At 43.2% G+C, this 15,994-nt stretch overlaps 1 long non-coding RNA gene across 2 annotated transcripts in view; it reads right to left on the bottom strand.

Annotated features, from left to right (window-relative positions):
- Nucleotides 1–9,615: 9,615 nt before the first annotated feature.
- Nucleotides 9,616–15,994, bottom strand: part of LOC106613879 (uncharacterized) — a 54,021-nt gene continuing 47,642 nt past the window's right edge. Inside the window, exons 5-6 of one of the 2 annotated variants that reach the window (XR_001330573.2) lie at nucleotides 13,393–13,477; nucleotides 9,616–9,996 (exon numbers count right to left, since the gene is read on the bottom strand). This is a non-coding gene — a long non-coding RNA (uncharacterized lncRNA). The remainder of the gene's footprint in view (nucleotides 9,997–13,392; nucleotides 13,478–15,994) is intronic. The other variant, XR_001330574.2, reaches the window with a different exon arrangement.

Genomic DNA, 15,994 nt, shown 5'->3' with positions numbered 1-15,994 from the left:
TGTCTGCTCAGACAGACAGCAGGTGGAGGTGAATATGTGTCTGGGAGTTCCTCGTCCAGACAGACAGATGCATTCAGCACTCTTTTCGGGGCAGCAGGCTATCACAAGGCAGGGAGGTACATGTGTTTCCAACTAGCAGCAGTAAGCCTCTTCAGGTAACCATGTGAGAGGACAGAGGAGTAGACTGAGAGGACATGGTATTACCCACTGTTTGGGGGATTTGATTTGTGTGACTATGAGTTGTTACTGTGTGAGAGGACTACAACTTCCGCTGTGCTGATGACAGTCACCACACAGGCTGAGACAGTGATACTTTGTCACCCAAAGCCTTTAATTGTGTCAAATCAATTCAGTCATGTCTGCTTCTCATTATTAAAACCCTACTATAGCATTTGAGTTACCAGCCAACCGTTTTTGGCTCACATTTCATCTGCAATCGCTTACACAAAATAAAAATAATTTGGCCTCTAGTGGCCGTTATAGTGTAGTCATTTGGCCTAGTGATTGATCCATTAGCTGGAATTCACTGTTTACCTTTTGGATTGTAATCGGTGCTCAGGCTCTACCTGTGATTTCTCCTCTGATTGTGCAAACGTCTAGTATTTTCAGTGCTTTTAAGCTTTCTGTCTCTCTGCCCAGCGTATTAGCTCTAACATTCCATAAACATAAACATTGTGCCCAGTGTTGCCCAAGCAGGATTTTTTCTGTTTGAAATCTGAGTGTCCACAGCTTCTTACTGCAAGTTGTAATGCTGGAGTTAGAGTGTAGTAGACGTGTGACATTGAACATGATATCCAAGACTTTGATCTATCCTCTTAAGACTGAATTTTTCACACATTAATTTCATAGATGTCACAAATTAGAAATAAACATGTGCTTTAGCCGTGTAATTGTGCAGTACATAATTTCAGAGGTTTGTTTTAGGTTATTATTTGAAGATGATATCCGTTGATAAATGAACCTCTATAAATATAAAGTTAGTGAATCATTTAAATGCATGTAAATATTCCCCCAAAATCCCTTTAAAGTAATCCGAACCATGCCAAATGAAAAGATTCATTATAAAATGATCAGCTTTAGAACATTCTAGGATTTTTTACTTTGCGTGTGTAAGAGAGTGCGTGTCAGTGTGTGTCTGTTGGAGTGTGTGTTATTTATGTAAATCGACATGCCATTTTTTATTTCAGTAAAACTGACATCATTAAGAAAGCTGTAATCCTGGAGAAAAAAAATCTACAGATATTGGCTCCATTAAGGAGTGTAAATGTGTGAAGTGCGTTGTGGAGGAGGGATGAGACACTTTTTTAAACTCCCAGAGCAAATGAGCTGGCCAGATAATTCAGTTAAGGGAGATATAATTACTTCTGGTTTCCTGCGAGGCAGAATGGAGTTGATGCAGAGAGATGGAGGCCAGGGTTGCATTTCAGGCCCAGCAGCCAGCCAGTCAGTGTGTCCCGGGGACTGGGCCCAGCGCTTGTTTGAGGAAAGATTATCTTGACAAATTGGATAAACATCTTGTGCATGACAGGATGCTGACGGAGGGTCGGCTCTACGTGCACACCTGGGGAGAGTTTGCTTAGTGTGTGACCAGGGTGTGCAGCTCAGCTCACCCAGCCTGCTGCTGTTTATCCCAGACAGGTAACAACAGGCTCAAGGGCCCAGGCCTCTCCAGAAACACTCTATGCAGATTTCAGATATATCTCTCTCATTCTCACTCTCTCTCTTTCCCTCTCTCTCTTTCCCTCTTGCTCCCCCTCCTCCCTCTGTGTTTTTAGCTGCATCTGAGAGGGACTGCAGACTGCAGCTTAAAGAGACAAAGAGAAGAGAGCAGGCAGCCTATGCTGTGTTCTGTTGCAGACAGGGCCAGCCATGTGAGGCAGAGAGCAGTAGGTAGATGGATCAGGGTTTGAGCAGAGAGCAGGTTAACACAGTGACTGACTGGCTGGATGGTCCCTTTCCCCTCACATGTCCCACCTCTGCCCGGGCCGTCTTCCGCGGCCGTCAGTCAGCGTAGGTGAACTCAGCGAACATGTGAAACTTTATCGCAGGACTGAGTGTGTTGAAAATCAGCCACTCAGTGACCACAAGCTCCAGAACAGAACACCTTTTCACTGTGACCCCCAGGGCTCTGCTACTGAGAAAACACACAGCGGGATGAACATGCTAGAAAAACACACACAAAACTCCCCCATCAAATATGGTTATGTTGTGAATTATTTATTGACATGTTATAAATTATAGACCATGGTTTTTGGCACCGCTCATGGTTCACCATCACTTCTGAAAAGTACAATTATTAGTCATTTAAAATGGAGCAAAAACACAGTAATGATAGTAATAATTGTAGATTTATTTCTGTGAGAAAACAGTGGCAGTGAAATGGATAAAAGTGGAGATGACACTGTCTCTCTCTCTCTCTTTACTCCCAGGCAGCCTGACGGTTAGACTGTGTTGAAGAGTGTGGTAATGAGACAGGTGTAATATCCTTACGATTCTGTCCTGGGGGAACTGTCTGAGTATGATTGATCAGATTCATGGAGAAGGGGCCTCACACCTGAGATCATCTCTCTCTTTGTAATCCAGAAACCTTGCAAGGATATTCTATTACCTGCTAACCCAGGAAATCTCTCTCTGTGTCTCACTCTCTCTCTCTCACTCTCTTACTCCCCCCCTCTCTCTCTCTTACCCCCCTCTCTCTCTCTTACCCCCCCCCCCTCTCTCTCTCTAACTCTCTCTGTACAGTATGTAGAGCTGGCTGTCCTAACCACACATCCCCTTCTGGAGTCGTGTGGAGGTTAATTTATCTAATGCCATTCTCGTAGGCGCCAGACTCCGTTTTTGACAGGTCCATCTTTTTATAATTTTACACAGGATTTAGTGATTTCCTATCTCCCAATGTTATTTCCACTGTCTCTATGGGGGGTAACTTGACTTAGCGGATTTAGAGCCAAGTTTTCTTAATTAACTATGTAACCTACTTTGCCATGTGTACAGCCAGTCCTTTGGCTCTCAGATCAGTTCAAGGAACACATTACTCTTACTCTTTGGCACTACAAGGTCAGCTGCTTCAGTGGAGATGACAACATGAAGACCAGTGGGCTCTTGCTCATCATGTGTGCCCAACAGCCACACCAGCTTCATGTCACTTTTAGCTTTCAACTAACTGTGCTCTCTCAGTATAATTATTGTCATTGCTGTGCCCTCCCCCATCAGTGGTCCTCTGTTAAGAAAGTAGAAGCACCACTGTCACAGACCAGCCAAGCATGCATTATAGAGTCTGTGTTTTCCCAACTGGAAGACACCATTCAGATAGGCAATCAATTCCAATCCCCTAACCATACAACCCCTACACCACCATCACCACCACTACCACCATTACCACCACCCAATACAATGAGGGCAGTCTGTGCTTTACTAAAAATAATCTATAAGCAAATAGCTCTCTTTCTGCATGTGAGAATGTGTGAAAGGGCCCACTAATCAAGTTATAAAAGAGTTGGAAAACAAGTGCAGAGGAAATAGAAGGCAGGCCTCATAAAAGAGCTTTGTGTGGCGCTCTGTTTCCCTTCTATCCTCTGAGTGTATCATAGCTGACATTTCCACTCTCATTAGTGGGATTCCATGAATGGGACCTCAAGGACGCGGTCGCTCAATGAGGGGGGAAGGATGGCAGGCTCTTTCCCCTGCATGTTTTATCTCATACCAACCCCCAGCCACATTCCACTCTAATGGACCTGAAAGTTCTGTCCTGGTCTGTCCTTGTCTGCTCTGTTCTGTTCCCAACCCCAGCCCCAACCAACCAGGCCTCTGGGTTCCGGGTTCCATGTCTCGGTCACATTGTTTCCTTCAAATGGTTAAAAATCCCCAAGAAAAGTGCCTGTCTTTTCCCACTGGCATTCGAGGGCTAATTTCCAGATTAGGAACAGGAAATGTATTTAATCCCTCCCGGCTTCATTCAATTCAAGAGGGTCTTGTTCTTCATGCTTAAACGCTTGCTAACCAAAGCTTTATTTTAAAAAGTCAATCGTAAAGGACAACCAATCGAACATTATTAGGTCCCAAAAATATAATGGATGACATAAAAAAAAAAAGAAGGTTTGACTTACCATAATATTTGATGGTCTGTTGTTTTTTCGGTCGGTGATAATTAGAGCCTACCCTGATTAACACAGATGGCTATAAAAATAGTGACCGTGTATAAGCTTTCTAAAAAATTAGAACTCTAGAAAAAATACAAGAAGCAGAATTTCATTTAAATATTATGGTTATTTAAATATTATTCCAAGAGCAGCTTGGACACAAGTGGCGTGAGAGAAGAAAAAAAACTCTCCCTCCATTTCCATCATAGATTGCTGGGAATGGGATGAGCAGAGGGCCGAGGTGCTTGTGTGGCCTTATGCCATGTGCCATTTAATTTTCTCCCCTGTGCTCATTCTTTATAATCTTGGCTTGGCCCGCGCTAGAACCCAGTCCCCAAGTATCCAAAAACACGGCCTGGCAGGCTCCAGTTCTCTTTAGTCATCACTTTCAAAGGCCCAGTCTCAACTGGGAAATCATCTCTGATTGTGTGGCAGAGAGATGGAGAGCGATATACACTGAGTACAAAACATTAACAACACCTGCTCTTTCCATGACATAGACTGACCAGGTGAAAGCTTTGATCCCTTATTGATGTCACTTGTTAAATCCACTTCCATCAGTGTAGATGAAGGGGAGGAGACAGGTTTAAGAAGGATTTTTAAGCCTTAAGACAACTGAGACATGGATGGTGCATGTGTGCCATTCAGAGGGTGAATGGGCAAGACAACATTTTTAAGTGCCTTTGAATGGGGTATGATAGTACAGTAGGTGCCAGGCGCACCGGTTTGTGTCAAGAACTGCAACGCTGCTGGGTTTTTCACGCTCAACAGTTTCCCGTGTGTATCAAGAATGGTCCACCACCCAAAGGACATCTAGACAACTTGACACAACCGTGGGAAGCATTAGCGTCAACATGGGCCAGCATCCATGAGGAACGCTTTTGACAACTTGTAGAGTCCATGTCCTGACAAATTGAGGCTGTTCTGAGGGCAAAATGGGGGGGTGCAACACAGTATTAGGAATATACAGTATATATTATAAGAGGAAAAGGCAGAGAGGTTGTCCAGTGAAGACATGGTTGTTCTGTGTTGGAACAGGTTGGTGTCCCCAGACATGTAGTGATCTGGTAGACGAGCACGTTTGAAGTGAACCCCTGATACTGCTGTACGGTACCAATCACTCTATTAATCACCAAACCCATGGTGATTAAAAATCACCATTAATTACTAGATTGAATTAGTCAACTTCCCTCTCAGATACTCTTCTCTATTTATAAAACTGTTTTTATGAATCACTGTGAACAACTCAACTTTACTAAACACAATAAAAGCAGGATCATAGTCAAATATGATTTTTTTAAATTAAATAGTCAACCACTCAGAATAAGGATAAAAATACATTTGTAGCATAATTTAGTGAAATGTATACATGAATCCTTTTATATGCTTTTTACTGGGTTTGCAATGTAGCCATAATCTATTTTTGTGTAGTGTATGATATAATACATATTGCTTGAATATGATTATGGTTTATGTTTATTCAACAGTACAATAGGTGTTGGTAAATGTTGTTGTGATGACTTTATAGGTTATCTCAGGCTCCTATGAGATGGATGGCCATCTTTGTTTTATTGACTTTTGTGAATTTTGAAATGTAAAACATTGGGACAAAGATGTATTTCAGAGCTCTGTATCCTGGGCCCAGTTTGGCACAGTTGTGATGAATGTTTGGAGTAAGGGACTAGCCGGTTCCCATTCATTCAGTTTGTATGCAGCACCAGAAAGCAAGTAGCGCTGGGGTCTGAGTATGATCTGTTGACTACAAAGATTCTTGTCACACGCTACACAAGGCCCCTGACAAGCCGATTTCGCCGAGCACTCAGTTCTATGTCAACATGAGGACAACTGTGGAGGGAAGCTTTCACTTCTTCTTTTGTTTATGCATGATTACACTCACACATTTTAATGAGTCCATTTAAGAATGTTAACAAATGTTTCATTAGGTAAAGCATTTGCCGTACATGATCAGGTTTTCAAGTGGGAACAATGATACAATATTTAATAACTCAGACGTTTTCTTGTTATGTTGAGAAACCATTGTGTGTATCCCAATCCTTACACAAAAGGTTTCAACCCCTCTGGACAACTGTACTATAACCAGTACAAACCAGTAAGTCAAAAGATGGTGTTTGTTGTTGCAGCTGAACAAAAAAAGTGGTTCTAAGTGATTGGCTGATCCTTGTGTCCCATGCAGGACAATCGTCCAGTCAAAAAGAGAACACAGTCGGCCTGTGTTGGCCCTAGTAGTGAAGATCCTACTCTGTTCACCCTTGCCTGGCTGCCCGCTGCATGGACCCACCGCACTCAGAAGAATGTGTCCAGTCATCTCGCCACTGAAAAGGCCACATGTGCAACTATCAAGATTCCTTAATACAGTCAGAAGAAATGTCACTATTATGCAAACATATTGCTTCTTTATGGACTACTGGCTGAACTGTACAGTACACTGTCTAGCTTATGTTGATGCAATAATGTGTTGATTTTTACAAATGTATTTCTGAATTGTGTTATGATTCTTAAAGGTCCACTTCAGCCATTTTTATCTCAATATCAAATCCTTCCTGGGTAACAATTAAGTACCTTACTGTGATTTGTTTTAAATTAAAATGGTCAAAAATAAACAAAAATGGCTTCTTCGCAAAGAGAAATTTCTCAAGCAAGAATTTTGTTAGGACTGTCTGGGAGTGGTCTGGGTGGGAGAGAGAGAGAGGTTTGGCAGAGAGGTTTGGAACTCTCTTTCTTATTGGTCTATTAACTAATTTACCGCCTGGTGATGTTAGCAGGCAGGCCAAAATGCCATCCCACCAAAACATGATTCAATTTCAGGCAGTCTTTTCAAACAGCTTACACTAAAAGGGCATTATCATAATTGTCACAATTTCACACTATTATTCCAACCTCAGTGTGGAAATATATATAAAACACAGGACAATAAATTTTTAAAGGCCCAGAGCAGTCAAAAACATAAGTTACTTTGTGTTATTTTGACACAATTCACTCTTAATGTATCTGTTGTATCTAATATCACCTTTAAAAACAGTTGTAATTTAAAACTGGTCGTGTAAAACTATAACTATCCCAGTGACTTTCTAACATATTCTGAGCTTTTGCATATCCATCTCCTTTGTTGTCCTCTGTGAAAGTTATGCGTGTTCTTACTGCTTACTGGTGGGCTAGTATTTCTACACATTTTATAGCATATTCTGGTTAATGTATGTGTGTGGAAGAGGGCCCAGAAATGGCAGGCAAAGCTACTGGGCTGATGATGATTTAAGTGTTACACCCTCTTGTTGATTCTTACCTAAATGAAAAGTGCTGTGAATTGATCCCCTAAAAACTAGAATTGGCCTGTTGTAGTTTTGGCTGGAGGCTGTCTGGAGGAAGGTAGGGAGCACAGAGGGAGCACATAGGGAGCACAGAGGACCTGGTGCTGCTGGGAGAGAGAGGGGAGCAGTTTGTGGTTCTGAGGCCAGTGTGCCCAGGGACCCTACTGGGGAACCATACACCTGTCTGTCTGTTCTCAACTCATTTGTATAATGCTGGATCATGGATGAAATTGAGTGTTCGGCAGTGGGATTGAAGTTTTAATTCTGGCTGTGCGCTTTGGGGCAGCTGTTCTGCCTTTCCCCTTCCAATCAATTAGGGCAGAGACAGCAGAGCCATGCTGGAGAAAAGGCCTGCTTTAGCTGTGGCTGGCTGTCATCTAGCTACCTGGGAGAAGTACTGCTGCCACCATGCTGAATAGGAATAAAACAAAGGATACCGTCCAGTTGAGCTAGCTACTGTTTGTCCTCTAATCAATAAATATGTTGTGATTATACGCTCGAGTGGACAGAGGAGGAATGTCAGTGAAACGAGGCAAAGCAGCCAAGTCTTGAGAAATTATAGAATGTGATTGCACTGTGCAACAATAATATTGTAATAGGCGTTCATGACTCGAGGGAGGTCATTTTTCAATTAGCAGTATCTGTAGCCTGCAGCTAAAGGATCAGATGTTTTTACAACATGCCACTGTTCCACCAGGCATCTGTCAGGTGGAAATGTAAACGCCTACAACAGCCGAGCGATTGGCTTCACATGCAAGGAGACTGACATGCTGCAGAGAGGAAAAGAAGCATGCAGACTAGACCGCACAAAGCAATCCTGATGGGTGGTCTGAGTGTATGCCCAAGCAGGCCCCACAGGAACCAAACCCACTCCTCTGACTCACTCTGTACTCTGTACTCTCATTCCAACTCTCCACCTCAGCCAGGTATGGATGTGGGAATGGGGAGTGGAGTCACCTCCGGCTCACACACTTTGCACAGATGAAATAGGAGTATTTAGGTGTATGTCGTTCATGCTTAATGTCTCCAATATGCACCAGTCCAACAGATTCAGGCCAACGGATGAGTCACAAAGGCTTTGATGCCGCCAGTGTCACAACCACCGCATGGTAATACCCCTCTTTGTTTTGTAAGTGCTGCCCTGGTCAGAACTGGCTGTGTGTGTGCCTGGTTTGTGACTATGTTTGACCTCTCTTTGGGCCGTGGCTAATGCAGAGTTTGGGCTCCTGAATGGGGCCGGGGTCAGTGCCCAGTGACACATGACCTGCCACGGTTAATTCCAGCAGAACAATAGGCCCGGCCCCAGCCCACATCTCATCCCATTACACCTCCATGCCAAATGAATTGTTTGTTTTTGTGGGCTGCTCTCTCCTGACCTTTCGGCCCACTTGTTTTAATAACGTTCAGTTTAAACCTGGAAACACAGGATTCACTCTGTGCTGAACACAGATGGGCCTTCGATTGGTTCTCAAGGGTCTTCCTTAGTGTCATGATGCTGACCATCTCCTGGGCTTGACTTGACACCCCCAGAGAGAACGCTTCCTGCTTGGGTTCTTCTCAGAGGATATTCAAGTGTGAGTGAGGAGGTATATCCACTTACTGTGTGGTTCCTGTTTGCTGATGTACACAGTAAATACTTGAGAGAGATATCTGTGAATGATATGGCTAATCAATAAGCCTAAATGGCCACACATACCCACTCTAGTTGGCAGTGATGAATGACCGGTAGGCAGTGGAACGTGTGTGTTTTAAATAAAGGGGATGAATATCCATGGCTGAAAGCTGTCCTGGGAGCTTGGAGAAAAAGGAGAGCGAGAGAGGGCAGACCGTTTCATCACCTGAGGGTTGCAGTGATACAACATGAACAATATACGATAACACACACCATACTGGAGGATAGAGTTACCCCACAATGTCCTGAATTTAGATAAATTATGACCAGAAATGGTGTTATCATTTACACGGTAGAGGCTAGCCTTATTCAGATATTTACAGAGGCCATCTGTAGATCTCTAAACCTACAGCGGCAAATGGTGTGTGTAGGGGGGTATTCTCTGTCCTGGAGGGCTGGAACAAAAACCTGCAATTACCTTCCCCAGCTCTGGTTGTGAACTCCCTACCCCAGTTTCCAAATATTGTAATGCTCAATATTTCTACCAAATACACCAATACATTTATTGAAGATATGTAACATCATGAAATATAATACATCAACGGACGATACAGTTCATATCATAAGCAGCGTAACCTCTATTGGTAAAACGTTTCACTGTTTCAGTTTAACCGTTTCAAAATGAACCATATGATCTGAGAATTGCACAACAGGTACATAGTTTTTGTCTTCACAGAGACAGATCATGCCATCATGTTTGCAGCAGAAGCAGTGGTGTCTAGATGGGTTTCATTTGACTCATCTTTCCTTAGGTCCTGTCTTTGGAGCGGTCATTATGCTCTGGAGGTCAGGGTTACAGCAGAGGGACCTCCATCACCCACTCATCATTGGATGTGCATCAAGAATGTCAGAAAGACACCTGGGAAAGAGACATGTTACAGGTATACTGCACCATAGGATTTCATGGTTGAGGTCTTGATGCCCTCCAAGTAAAAGCAATGTACAGTCATTAATTTATCTGGATAAAAGGGATTCATTGCCTGTCCTTATATTTTACCTTGTGTAAATTCATGTTTTTCCCCACTTTATGTGCTGGTTACCATAATGCCTTTCAGATGTACTTTTAGTGATGAGTAATTTTTATTTCCCTTTTCTTGTGTTTTCTTTTTTAGTGTAAAGCGGTGGCAGGTAGCCTAGTGGTTAGAGCGTTGGACTTGTAACTGAAAGGTTGCAAGATCGAATCCCCGAGCTGACAAGGTAAAAATCTGTTGTTTTGCCCCTGAACAAGGCAGTTAACTCACTGTTCCTAGGCTGTCATTGAAAATAAGAATTTGTTCTTAGCTGACTTGCCTAGTTAAATAAAGGTAAAAAAAAAAAAGCCCTCGCTTTGTATGAAATGTGTTATAGAAAAAAATATTTAATTGATTGATAGGGACAGCAAGCAGTGGGTTTGCCCCACCAGCAGACGGCGTATCATCACATGGCACATGCTGCCTCACCGATGGATCATGCTTGGCACGGGGCAGGGTGGGTGAGTGGGTGGGTGAGGTGGGTGGGGGAGGGGGTGTGTGTGGGGGGGGGGGGGGGCGGGTCCGGGTGCACAAAGAGGCCAGGTCCCCAGGTGTGAGTAATCACCTGTCTCCCAAGTCAAACACTGATTGGGAATTTGAGAGCCTCTTAGAGAGAGAGGTGTTATCTCTGTCTGACCCACTGGCCGACTGGGGACCACAAACACAAATGCACAAACCAGTCATATCCTTCCTGCAATGATGGGGAAATGACTGATTTACAGACCCTGGTTGTGTCTACATTCAGGCCTGCCTTCAGCACACATATTGTACTGTATGGTTTATTCTGCCAGTCATTATTTGAGTTGGCCTTATATACATAAGGGAATATAATGAATATAAACCTTTCCCTGCAGACAATTGGATAAATAGTAGTTCATGAAGTGGCACTACAGTTTGTAGTACTACACGTTACTGTACAACATACAAAACACTTCTACTGTAATTCACAGCACTTCAGCAGCCCTCACTGAGGGGAATACTGTTCAACATCTAGTCAAATATGCCCGGCTTAAAGACGCTCTCTGGAGTGTGTTTAGAAAATTAAGGGCCTGGATTTTTTCATAATTGTCCATTTTATCATTTTATTACAGCTAGCTTACTGTGATGGGCTCCTATTATCATTTATGAAATACAATTAAAGCGTGACTTATTTCAGGCCCCACTACAGTGAACTGCATGTGTCGGCTCTGCTATATTTAAATAGCATTAAGTAATTGGAAAAACACAAGAAGGGATGGCAGAACATGTAACCAAATGGCAAAATTGTCTTTCTGGATTTATTTTCCCCTCCATAAATATTCCAGAGGTTCCTCTATCACACCCAAGTTTAAAGCAGAGAGGAAATAGTCTTTAACTGATACAGAAACTAATTTAGGACAGCTTTTCCAAAGAGATATGCTTTCCACTGAGAATGAACATTTGGTCAAAGCCGGCACCTTCAGTACAAAAAAATGCTAATGAAGTTGATCTCTTAGCCATTCTAAACTAATTGCATAGTCGAGATTACAAAGCATTCAGTCAGTAAAAAAGGGGTTATTAATTGAAATGGTACCATATAATGCTCATATTCTCCATAAATATGTAGATGGTAATCGGTGGAGGTTGGCTGGGTTTAAATGACACTCACTAGCTGTCGGAACAACCCTCATTCACTAGGCCCCTATGAGGGGATGTAGCTAGGTCTCACTGCACATAGCAGGCCTATGTAGGCAAATAGATAGGCTTCATTTGCATGAGGAAATGACTAATGGTGCAACTGCTTTTTTTAGCATGCTATAAATATAATTTAAACATCATTACATAAGCTGTAGTCCAAACGCCAACTTTACACCCCACTTTTTTAACAGGAACTAATAGCATGTGCTGCCTATGGACATAAATGGCCTCATGGATGCCAAAGTATTGACAATAGTGACAATAAGTATTCAAAGTATCGCATCTTTCCTCTAAACAAATAAAACAAAGCATTACAAAACTACAGTCTTGTTCACTTTCCCCCCCTCCATTCTCTTTCGCTCGCTCTCTCATTTTCTCTCCCCTCAAAAAAATACAGAGACAACGCCTTGAAGCTCTCTAGTCACTATTGTGAGTGCCTGTGAGTTCTGTTTGGCCTCATTGTTCTCAGTTAATCAGCCGTGGTAAATGTGGAGCCCTCCAGCTCATTAGGATTCTCAGTCCCTCGGAGCAGAGCGGAGGTGACCATGGGAAGTTCCTGCTGGCTGGGTCCAGCCTATCCTGGAGAGAGAGAATGGCCTGATGAATTACCTGCCTCGGCCCGGACACCTTGTGAGTCCACCCCCCCCCCATGGTTCAAGAGCTCCAACTCTCCCTTTGACTGTCTGTGGACAAGCCCTGTCTGTTCATCGCTCATCCCCGCTCAGTCACAGCTCAGTCCTCGGGTTTCTCTGTGGGACCGTGAGCAGAGGAGAGCACACCCCAGCACTCCCCTCCTGTCTCTGCATCCCCCCTGTCACGCACTGTTTACAAACACTCACTATCTACTCCCATCTTGGCCCAGCACAGTGTGGGCGGAAGAAGAACACAGCGTGTTCTCTACTTATTTCCCATGCAAATATGTTTTCTTATATGTTCAGAGTTGTTTTTGGAGACGGAAGTGAGTTTATAATGTTCATGGTTTGTCTAAGTGTAGAAACAAATTTTCCTAATTTTCGCAATCTCTGAGTAAACTGTCAACTTCAGTACCTGCTGATGTGAATGGGACAGAAACTCCACAATTGAAGGCCTCCTCGAGCATACCTGTCACGTTCTTCAAAAGGACGGGACCAAAGCGCAGCGTGCATATAGTTCCACATATTTTATTTGAAAGTGAAACTTAAAAGAGGTTAACAAAACAACAAAGACCAAAATGACCATGCCGTTCATAGCACACAAATGCACTAAACAAAACAATATCCCACAAAACACAGGTGGGGAAAAACGCTACCTAAATATGATCCCCAATTAGAGGCAATGATTACCAGCTGCCTCTAATTGGGAACCATACAACTCACCAACATAGAAATACAATGACTAGAACACCCCCCTAGTCACGCTCTGACCAAAACACCATAGAGAACCAAGGACTCTCTATGGTCAGCGCGTGACACTTCCTCTCCATAGCTTGGCTGTTCTGAGACAGTAAACCAGTTCTGTTGGTATGAGGTGAATGGGAGAGCAGCGACCGGGCTACTATACTATAGAGAGAGGGGGTTGAGGCTGCTTGACAATAATTAGAGTTGACTCACCCTTTCCCTGGTTATAATCCGCTGGATATACTGCACTCATACAGGTGTCCAGAAAATCCAATTATCACAACTATGGCAGGGAAAACTAGAGGGGAAAGACAGGAGACAATCTGAACTAGAGATGTCATAGCCTTTTATTTAAAAATATATATATAAAAAACAAATACTTTTGATTAAACTGCCTGGCTGCACATAAGGCATTATTTTATATATCTTATCTTGGATGTGTGTGTGTATGTGGGTGTTTCATGTCCATACAAGAGCATCAAAAGTATTTAAAGTAAGAGAGGAGGAACCAATCTCCTTGCAAGATTCAGTAAATACAATAATAGTAGAGGGTAGACTTGCAAGCATGTAATGTGCTTTCCCCCTGCTGTCGTTAGAAGAGGAGGAGGGTATATGTGCTTCCTTCCCTGCAGGGTCCCAGTATTCCCCCACTCCCCCATCCTCTCATCCCCCCAGTGACAAAGGCCTGGAGCCCGGGCCACTCCTCCAGCTACCGGCCTCCAGGAGCACCATGCTGGGGTCTGTGGGAGGAAGCCAGAGTGCCCCCCTACCCCCTCTGTCCCCCCCTGTCCCTCTCTGCTCTGTCCTCCCAACCTCGTGGCCCAAACATGTGGGCTCAAATCCCGTCAGTGCGGCCAGGCGCACGGCTGGAACAAACTCTCCCGACAGATGGAGTTGGCCTCTCCTCCACCACATTCTCCTTTAGAAGTCCTGCATCTCCTCTCTGACCTGAGTGATGGCTGCCCTGTGAGAGGCAGATGTGTTCCCATACTACCAACGTTGTTTTGAAGTCAAGAAAGATCCCAGATCACTACATTCCTGCACAACAACATTGACAATGTCTACACTTAGTTTGATACATCATGGTTTTCCTCCCAATGACTTGTCTCTATGAGGGCTGTAGGTTACAGTATTAGGAATTAGTTAAAGCCTTTTCAATACTATATTACAATCCAAAGTACATAGATGTTTAATCAATCATCTGAAGACAATGGGATGTGTGAGCAGTAAAACGTTAATCTTCAAACATGACAAGTGGACAAAGCGCCATGTGTGTGAGCGTAATGAGTCTCGACATACCCATCCGGAGTTTGGTCAATAAAACCAAGCATCCCAATGGGACTTCACTCTATTTGAATTTCAACAACCGTTGAACAAAGCAAATATGAAACTCCAATATTCAATCATTGCACTACTTGAGCAAAAGTAACAAATCCTGGTTATCCCTTTCTGGAAGCAGCCTTCATAAAGCCATCTTCCTACCATCACAACAATGTCGTGACAATGTAATGTAGACTTTTTAACTGAAGATTCCATAATGGGTTTCACGTCTCCAGCTTGTGTCCTTAACTAACATAAATAGACTAGGTTTTGCCAATTCCACTGTGTCCCTTAAGATGCTCTCATTAATTTTAGATTGGGTCTAAATTGAGTCTTACTCTTTGTGACCAAGGTTTTAAAATTAGATTAATTTCTATTCAAATTGTGACTTGTCCTGAAATAACCATCCTAATAAGAGATTGATTATTTCCATTTCAGATATGGTGATATTCCACTGTGCTTTACAGTAAATCACCTCGTATTGGATCCGCTCTGCCCCCATGTTGCCCCATCAAACTGAAAGACTGGAGAAGGCAAGTGCTTCACAGTTAACGTGGCTGGTGACACAGACACATTAGGTTGTTGACTTGAAATAGACATATTTTACGGGCCTTAAACCTAAAGAATGTCATTGTTCCTGAGCACAGGCCAGCTGCAGCAGAGGACCAACACTGCGCCACCACCGAGGAGGTGTGAAAAAAGGAAACTTTGTGTTTCCACCACACAAAACTCTTATGACAAAGCAGGAAATAGTTCACAGAGACATGCCACATTCCACAAGGGCCCAATGCGTCTTTCTCTCGGCACTGTGTGTGACAGAAGTAGGGGTGGAGGGACGCTTTCACAATGCCTGGGGACATTAAGGGACTGAGAACTGGGATGTGTCCCCGTCTGAAACGTCACTACCAGAATAGGGTTCAGTAATGTACACTGGTTTTCTTTACATATGTAGAGAAAGTAGGGTGGACGTAGGAACTCAGTGGTTCCATGATGTGTTGTACCGGTTTGTTAATGAGGGAAATCCAAGCCAGGTGCACAAGAATAGAATGGGCACCAGGCTTGAGGATACTAAAAAGTGACAGATACTGTAAATAATTTTTAAATGATCGAATAGACATGGATTAGGATCAGATCTGGGCCCAGTTTCCCAAAAGCATCTTAAGGCTAAATTCATCGATAGAACCTTCTTAGGAGCATTGTTAAATCGGCAAACTATTCTCCTAAACCATCGTTGTTAACTTTGCACTTGAAAACGCTCGTAATCTAATGCCTGCCTCAGACCACTCCTAGAACAGAGAAGTGCGTCGTAAGTGATGCTTTTTTGCCCTCACTTTGTACACAGAAGATGTCCGCGAAACATAGAATCACATGGTTAAGCCATCTCTCTGTGACCGCCAATAACTTCAGAAAAAAGTTGACTACAAATACAGTCTTTGCAATTGATACAAACAAGCGACGTATAAAACGATGCTTCAAACGAAAACAGAGATGACTG

Source organism: Salmo salar, chromosome ssa10 (genome assembly GCF_905237065.1).
Source record: "Salmo salar chromosome ssa10, Ssal_v3.1, whole genome shotgun sequence".
Taxonomy (NCBI): domain Eukaryota; kingdom Metazoa; phylum Chordata; class Actinopteri; order Salmoniformes; family Salmonidae; genus Salmo; species Salmo salar.
This window is presented reverse-complemented; position numbering and strand designations above follow the sequence as displayed.